The sequence below is a fragment of the Tachypleus tridentatus genome, chromosome 7, assembly GCF_004210375.1.
Source record: "Tachypleus tridentatus isolate NWPU-2018 chromosome 7, ASM421037v1, whole genome shotgun sequence".
Lineage (NCBI taxonomy): Eukaryota > Metazoa > Arthropoda > Merostomata > Xiphosura > Limulidae > Tachypleus > Tachypleus tridentatus.
In genome coordinates, this window is record NC_134831.1 from 112,366,635 (window position 1) to 112,376,596 (window position 9,962).

Here is a 9,962-nt window from a genome sequence, read left to right on the forward strand (position 1 = left end):
ACAAAGACTGTTGATACGTCATTTTTAAGAGGACAATGTACTAAATGTTTTCCACAAAGACTGTTGATACGTCATTTTAAAGAGGAAAATGTATCAAATGTTTTCCATAAAGACTGTTGATACGTCATTTTTAAGAGGACAATGTACCAAATGTTTTCCACAAAGACTGTTGATACGTCATTTTTAATAGGACAATATACTAAATGTTTTCCACAAAGACTGTTGATACGTCATTTTTAAGAAGACAATATACTAAATGTTTTCCACAAAGACTGTTGATACGTCATTTTAAAGAGGACAATATACTAAATGTTTTCCACAAAGACTGTTGATACGTTATTTTTAATAGTACAATATACTAAATGTTTTCCACAAAGACTGTTGATACGTTATTTTTAATAGGACAATATACTAAATGTTTTCCACAAAGACTGTTGATACGTCATTTTTAAGAAGACAATGTACTAAATGTTTTCCACAAAGACTGTTGATACGTCATTTTTAATAGGACAATATACTAAATGTTTTCCACAAAGACTGTTGATACGTCATTTTTAAGAAGACAATGTACTAAATGTTTTCCACAAAGACTGTTGATACGTCATTTTTAAGAAGACAATATACTAAATGTTTTCCACAAAGACTGTTGATACGTCATTTTTAATAGGACAATATACTAAATGTTTTCCACAAAGACTGTTGATACGTTATTTTTAATAGGACAATATACTAAATGTTTTCCACAAAGACTGTTGATACGTCATTTTAAGAAGACAATGTACTAAATGTTTTCCACAAAGACTGTTGATACGTCATTTTAATAGGACAATATACTAAATGTTTTCCACAAAGACTGTTGATACGTCATTTTAAGAAGACAATGTACTAAATGTTTTCCACAAAGACTGTTGATACGTCATTTTAATAGGACAATATACTAAATGTTTTCCACAAAGACTGTTGATACGTCATTTTTAAGAAGACAATGTACTAAATGTTTTCCACAAAGACTGTTGATACGTCATTTTTAAGAGGACAATATACTAAATGTTTTCCACAAAGACTGTTGATACATCATTTTTAATAGGATAATGTACTAAATGTTTTCCACAAAGACTGTTGATACGTCATTTTTAAGAGGACAATATACTAAATGTTTTCCACAAAGACTGTTGATACGTCATTTTTAAGAGGACAATGTACTAAATGTTTTCCACAAAGACTGTTGATACGTCATTTTTAAGAAGACAATGTACTAAATGTTTTCCACAAAGACTGTTGATACGTCATTTTAAGAGGACAATATACTAAATGTTTTCCACAAAGACTGTTGATACGTCATTTTAAGAAGACAATGTACTAAATGTTTTCCACAAAGACTGTTGATACGTCATTTTAAGAGGACAATATACTAAATGTTTTCCACAAAGACTGTTGATACGTCATTTTAATAGGACAATGTACTAAATGTTTTCCACAAAGACTGTTGATACGTCATTTTAATAGGACAATATACTAAATGTTTTCCACAAAGACTGTTGATACGTCATTTTAATAGGACAATATACTAAATGTTTTCCACAAAGACTGTTGATACGTCATTTTAATAGGACAATGTACTAAATGTTTTCCACAAAGACTGTTGATACGTCATTTTTAATAGGACAATATACTAAATGTTTTCCACAAAGACTGTTGATACGTCATTTTTAAGAAGACAATGTACTAAATGTTTTCCACAAAGACTGTTGATACGTCATTTTTAATAGGACAATATACTAAATGTTTTCCACAAAGACTGTTGATACGTCATTTTAATAGGACAATATACTAAATGTTTTCCACAAAGACTGTTGATACGTCATTTTAATAGGACAATGTACTAAATGTTTTCCACAAAGACTGTTGATACGTCATTTTAATAGGACAATGTACTAAATGTTTTCCACAAAGACTGTTGATACGTCATTTTAATAGGACAATGTACTAAATGTTTTCCACAAAGACTGTTGATACGTCATTTTTAATAGGACAATATACTAAATGTTTTCCACAAAGACTGTTGATACGTCATTTTAATAGGACAATATACTAAATGTTTTCCACAAAGACTGTTGATACGTCATTTTTTAATAGGACAATGTACTAAATGTTTTCCACAAAGACTGTTGATACGTCATTTTTAATAGGACAATATACTAAATGTTTTCCACAAAGACTGTTGATACGTCATTTTAATAAGGACAATGTACTAAATGTTTTCCACAAAGACTGTTGATACGTCATTTTTAATAGGACAATATACTAAATGTTTTCCACAAAGACTGTTGATACGTCATTTTTAATAGGACAATATACTAAATGTTTTCCACAAAGACTGTTGATACGTCATTTTAATAGGACAATGTACTAAATGTTTTCCACAAAGACTGTTGATACGTCATTTTAATAGGACAATATACTAAATGTTTTCCACAAAGACTGTTGATACGTCATTTTAAGAAGACAATGTACTAAATGTTTTCCACAAAGACTGTTGATACGTCATTTTAATAGGACAATATACTAAATGTTTTCCACAAAGACTGTTGATACGTCATTTTTAGAAGACAATGTACTAAATGTTTTCCACAAAGACTGTTGATACGTCATTTTTAAGAGGACAATATACTAAATGTTTTCCACAAAGACTGTTGATACGTCATTTTAATAGAACAATGTACTAAATGTTTTCCACAAAGACTGTTGATACGTCATTTTAAGAGGACAACGTACTAAATGTTTTCCACAAAGACTGTTGATACGTCATTTTAAGAGGACAATGTACTAAATGTTTTCCACAAAGACTGTTGATACGTCATTTTAAGAAGACAATGTACTAAATGTTTTCCACAAAGACTGTTGATACGTCATTTTAATAGGACAATATACTAAATGTTTTCCACAAAGACTGTTGATACGTCATTTTTAAAGAGACAATGTACTAAATGTTTTCCACAAAGACTGTTGATACGTCATTTTAAGAGGACAATATACTAAATGTTTTCCACAAAGACTGTTGATACGTCATTTTAATAGGACAATGTACTAAATGTTTTCCACAAAGACTGTTGATACGTCATTTTAATAGGACAATATACTAAATGTTTTCCACAAAGACTGTTGATACGTCATTTTAATAGGACAATATACTAAATGTTTTCCACAAAGACTGTTGATACGTCATTTTAATAGGACAATGTACTAAATGTTTTCCACAAAGACTGTTGATACGTCATTTTAATAGGACAATATACTAAATGTTTTCCACAAAGACTGTTGATACGTCATTTTTAATAAGACAATGTACTAAATGTTTTCCACAAAGACTGTTGATACGTCATTTTAATAGGACAATATACTAAATGTTTTCCACAAAGACTGTTGATACGTCATTTTAATAGGACAATATACTAAATGTTTTCCACAAAGACTGTTGATACGTCATTTTAATAGGACAATGTACTAAATGTTTTCCACAAAGACTGTTGATACGTCATTTTTAATAGGACAATGTACTAAATGTTTTCCACAAAGACTGTTGATACGTCATTTTTAATAGGACAATGTACTAAATGTTTTCCACAAAGACTGTTGATACGTCATTTTTAATAGGACAATATACTAAATGTTTTCCACAAAGACTGTTGATACGTCATTTTAATAGGACAATATACTAAATGTTTTCCACAAAGACTGTTGATACGTCATTTTTAATAGGACAATGTACTAAATGTTTTCCACAAAGACTGTTGATACGTCATTTTTAATAGGACAATATACTAAATGTTTTCCACAAAGACTGTTGATACGTCATTTTTAATAAGACAATGTACTAAATGTTTTCCACAAAGACTGTTGATACGTCATTTTTAATAGGACAATATACTAAATGTTTTCCACAAAGACTGTTGATACGTCATTTTTAATAGGACAATATACTAAATGTTTTCCACAAAGACTGTTGATACGTCATTTTAATAGGACAATGTACTAAATGTTTTCCACAAAGACTGTTGATACGTCATTTTTTAATAGGACAATATACTAAATGTTTTCCACAAAGACTGTTGATACGTCATTTTAATAGGACAATATACTAAATGTTTTCCACAAAGACTGTTGATACGTCATTTTTAATAAGACAATGTACTAAATGTTTTCCACAAAGACTGTTGATACGTCATTTTAATAGGACAATATACTAAATATTTTCCACAAAGACTGTTGATACGTCATTTTTATAGGACAATATACTAAATGTTTTCCACAAAGACTGTTGATACGTCATTTTTAATAGGACAATGTACTAAATGTTTTCCACAAAGACTGTTGATACGTCATTTTTAATAGGACAATATACTAAATGTTTTCCACAAAGACTGTTGATACGTCATTTTTTATTAGGACAATATACTAAATGTTTTCCACAAAGACTGTTGATACGTCATTTTAAAGAGGACAATATACTAAATGTTTTCCACAAAGACTGTTGATACGTCATTTTTAATAGGACAATATACTAAATGTTTTCCACAAAGACTGTTGATACGTCATTTTTAATAGGACAATGTACTAAATGTTTTCCACAAAGACTGTTGATACGTCATTTTTAATAGGACAATATACTAAATGTTTTCCACAAAGACTGTTGATACGTCATTTTTAATAGGACAATATACTAAATGTTTTCCACAAAGACTGTTGATACGTCATTTTTAATAGGACAATGTACTAAATGTTTTCCACAAAGACTGTTGATACGTCATTTTAATAGGACAATATACTAAATGTTTTCCACAAAGACTGTTGAAAACGTCATTTTTATTAGGACAATATACTAAATGTTTTCCACAAAGACTGTTGATACGTCATTTTAAAGAGGACAATATACTAAATGTTTTCCACAAAGACTGTTGATACGTCATTTTAATAGGACAATGTACTAAATGTTTTCCACAAAGACTGTTGATACGTCATTTTTAATAGGACAATGTACTAAATGTTTTCCACAAAGACTGTTGATACGTCATATTTAAGAGGACAACGTACTAAATGTTTTCCACAAAGACTGTTGATACGTCATTTTAATAGGACAATGTACTAAATGTTTTCCACAAAGACTGTTGATACGTCATTTTTAATAGGACAATGTACTAAATGTTTTCCACAAAGACTGTTGATACGTCATTTTTAATAGGACAATATACTAAATGTTTTCCACAAAGACTGTTGATACGTCATTTTATAGGACAATATACTAAATGTTTTCCACAAAGACTGTTGATACGTCATTTTAATAGGACAATGTACTAAATGTTTTCCACAAAGACTGTTGATACGTCATTTTTAATAGGACAATATACTAAATGTTTTCCACAAAGACTGTTGATACGTCATTTTAATAGGACAATGTACTAAATGTTTTCCACAAAGACTGTTGATACGTCATTTTAAGAGGACAATATACTAAATGTTTTCCACAAAGACTGTTGATACGTCATTTTTAATAAGACAATGTACTAAATGTTTTCCACAAAGACTGTTGATACGTCATTTTTAATAAGACAATGTACTAAATGTTTTCCACAAAGACTGTTGATACGTTATTTTAATAGGACAATATACTAAATGTTTTCCACAAAGACTGTTGATACGTCATTTTTAAGAGGACAATGTACTAAATGTTTTCCACAAAGACTGTTGATACGTCATTTTAAAGAGGACAATGTACTAAATGTTTTCCACAAAGACTGTTGATACGTCATTTTTAATAGGACAATATACTAAATGTTTTCCACAAAGACTGTTGATACATTATTTTTAATAGTACAATATACTAAATGTTTTCCACAAAGACTGTTGATACGTCATTTTAAAGAGTAAAATGTATCAAATGTTCTCCATAAAGACTGTTGATACGTCATTTTTAAGAGGACAATGTACTAAATGTTTTCCACAAAGACTGTTGATACGTCATTTTAATAGGACAATATACTAAATGTTTTCCACAAAGACTGTTGATACGTCATTTTTAAGAAGACAATATACTAAATGTTTTCCACAAAGACTGTTGATACGTCATTTTTAAGAGGACAATGTACTAAATGTTTTCCACAAAGACTGTTGATACGTCATTTTAAAGAGGAAAATGTATCAAATGTTTTCCATAAAGACTGTTGATACGTCATTTTTAAGAGGACAATGTACCAAATGTTTTCCACAAAGACTGTTGATACGTCATTTTAATAGGACAATATACTGAATGTTTTCCACAAAGACTGTTGATACGTCATTTTTAAGAAGACAATATACTAAATGTTTTCCACAAAGACTGTTGATACGTCATTTTAAAGAGGACAATATACTAAATGTTTTCCACAAAGACTGTTGATACGTCATTTTTAATAGTACAATATACTAAATGTTTTCCACAAAGACTGTTGATACGTTATTTTTAATAGGACAATATACTAAATGTTTTCCACAAAGACTGTTGATACGTCATTTTTAAGAAGACAATGTACTAAATGTTTTCCACAAAGACTGTTGATACGTCATTTTTAATAGGACAATATACTAAATGTTTTCCACAAAGACTGTTGATACGTCATTTTTAAGAAGACAATGTACTAAATGTTTTCCACAAAGACTGTTGATACGTCATTTTTAAGAAGACAATATACTAAATGTTTTCCACAAAGACTGTTGATACGTCATTTTTAATAGGACAATATACTAAATGTTTTCCACAAAGACTGTTGATACGTCATTTTTAATAGGACAATGTACTAAATGTTTTCCACAAAGACTGTTGATACGTCATTTTTAATAGGACAATGTACTAAATGTTTTCCACAAAGACTGTTGATACGTCATTTTTAATAGGACAATATACTAAATGTTTTCCACAAAGACTGTTGATACGTCATTTTTAATAGGACAACGTACTAAATGTTTTCCACAAAGACTGTTGATACGTCATTTTAATAGGACAATATACTAAATGTTTTCCACAAAGACTGTTGATACGTCATTTTAATAGGACAATATACTAAATGTTTTCCACAAAGACTGTTGATACGTCATTTTTATAGGACAATATACTAAATGTTTTCCACAAAGACTGTTGATACGTCATTTTAATAGGACAATATACTAAATGTTTTCCACAAAGACTGTTGATACGTCATTTTTAATAGGACAATGTACTAAATGTTTTCCACAAAGACTGTTGATACGTCATTTTAATAGGACAATGTACTAAATGTTTTCCACAAAGACTGTTGATACGTCATTTTTTAATAGGACAATATACTAAATGTTTTCCACAAAGACTGTTGATACGTCATTTTAATAGGACAATGTACTAAATGTTTTCCACAAAGACTGTTGATACGTCATTTTAATAGGACAATGTACTAAATGTTTTCCACAAAGACTGTTGATACGTCATTTTTAAGAGGACAACGTACTAAATGTTTTCCACAAAGACTGTTGATACGTCATTTTAATAGGACAATATACTAAATGTTTTCCACAAAGACTGTTGATACGTCATTTTAATAGGACAATGTACTAAATGTTTTCCACAAAGACTGTTGATACGTCATTTTAAGTAGACAATATACTAAATGTTTTCCACAAAGACTGTTGATACGTCATTTTTAATAGGACAATATACTAAATGTTTTCCACAAAGACTGTTGATACGTCATTTTAATAGGACAATATACTAAATGTTTTCCACAAAGACTGTTGATACGTCATTTTAATAGGACAATGTACTAAATGTTTTCCACAAAGACTGTTGATACGTCATTTTAATAGGACAATATACTAAATGTTTTCCACAAAGACTGTTGATACGTCATTTTTTATAGGACAATGTACTAAATGTTTTCCACAAAGACTGTTGATACGTCATTTTTAATAGGACAATATACTAAATGTTTTCCACAAAGACTGTTGATACGTCATTTTAAGAGGACAATATACTAAATGTTTTCCACAAAGACTGTTGATACGTCATTTTTAATAGGACAATATACTAAATGTTTCCACAAAGACTGTTGATACGTTATTTTTAATAGGACAATATACTAAATGTTTTCCACAAAGACTGTTGATACGTCATTTTTAAGAAGACAATGTACTAAATGTTTTCCACAAAGACTGTTGATACGTCATTTTAATAGGACAATATACTAAATGTTTTCCACAAAGACTGTTGATACGTCATTTTAAGAAGACAATGTACTAAATGTTTTCCACAGACAATGTACTAAATGTTTTCCACAAAGACTGTTGATACGTCATTTTTAATAGGACAATGTACTAAATGTTTTCCACAAAGACTGTTGATACGTCATTTTTAAGAGGACAATATACTAAATGTTTTCCACAAAGACTGTTGATACGTCATTTTTAAGAGGACAATGTACTAAATGTTTTCCACAAAGACTGTTGATACGTCATTTTTAAGAGGACAATGTACTAAATGTTTTCCACAAAGACTGTTGATACGTCATTTTTAAGAGGACAACGTACTAAATGTTTTCCACAAAGACTGTTGATACGTCATTTTTAAGAGGACAACGTACTAAATGTTTTCCACAAAGACTGTTGATACGTCATTTTTAAGAGGACAATGTACTAAATGTTTTCCACAAAGACTGTTGATACGTCATTTTAAAGAGGAAAATGTATCAAATGTTTTCCATAAAGACTGTTGATACGTCATTTTTAAGAGGACAATGTACTAAATGTTTTCCACAAAGACTGTTGATACATCATTTTAATAGGACAATATACTAAATGTTTTCCACAAAGACTGTTGATACGTCATTTTTAAGAAGACAATATACTAAATGTTTTCCACAAAGACTGTTGATACGTCATTTTAAAGAGGACAATATACTAAATGTTTTCCACAAAGACTGTTGATACGTTATTTTTAATAGTACAATATACTAAATGTTTTCCACAAAGACTGTTGATACGTTATTTTTAATAGGACAATATACTAAATGTTTTCCACAAAGACTGTTGATACGTCATTTTTAAGAAGACAATGTACTAAATGTTTTCCACAAAGACTGTTGATACGTCATTTTTAATAGGACAATATACTAAATGTTTTCCACAAAGACTGTTGATACGTCATTTTTAAGAAGACAATGTACTAAATGTTTTCCACAAAGACTGTTGATACGTCATTTTTAAGAGGACAATATACTAAATGTTTTCCACAAAGACTGTTGATACGTCATTTTAATAGGACAATATACTAAATGTTTTCCACAAAGACTGTTGATACGTCATTTTTTAAGAGACAATATACTAAATGTTTTCCACAAAGACTGTTGATACGTCATTTTTAAGAGGACAATATACTAAATGTTTTCCACAAAGACTGTTGATACGTCATTTTTAATAGGACAATATACTAAATGTTTTCCACAAAGACTGTTGATACGTCATTTTTAAGAGGACAATGTACTAAATGTTTTCCACAAAGACTGTTGATACGTCATTTTAATAGGACAATATACTAAATGTTTTCCACAAAGACTGTTGATACGTCATTTTAAGAAGACAATATACTAAATGTTTTCCACAAAGACTGTTGATACGTCATTTTAATAGAGGACAATATACTAAATGTTTTCCACAAAGACTGTTGATACGTCATTTTAATAGGACAATATACTAAATGTTTTCCACAAAGACTGTTGATACGTCATTTTTTAATAGAGGACAATATACTAAATGTTTTCCACAAAGACTGTTGATACGTCATTTTTTAAGAAGACAATGTACTAAATGTTTTCCACAAAGACTGTTGATACGTCATTTTAAGAGGACAATATACTAAATGTTTTCCACAAAGACTGTTGATACGTCATTTTTTAAGAAGACAA

The 9,962-nt window shown here is 29.5% G+C and overlaps 1 pseudogene; it reads right to left on the minus strand.

The window, feature by feature from the left end:
- LOC143257775 (alpha-catulin-like) overlaps positions 1–9,962 on the minus strand; it is an 80,293-nt pseudogene that overhangs the window by 16,776 nt on the left and 53,555 nt on the right.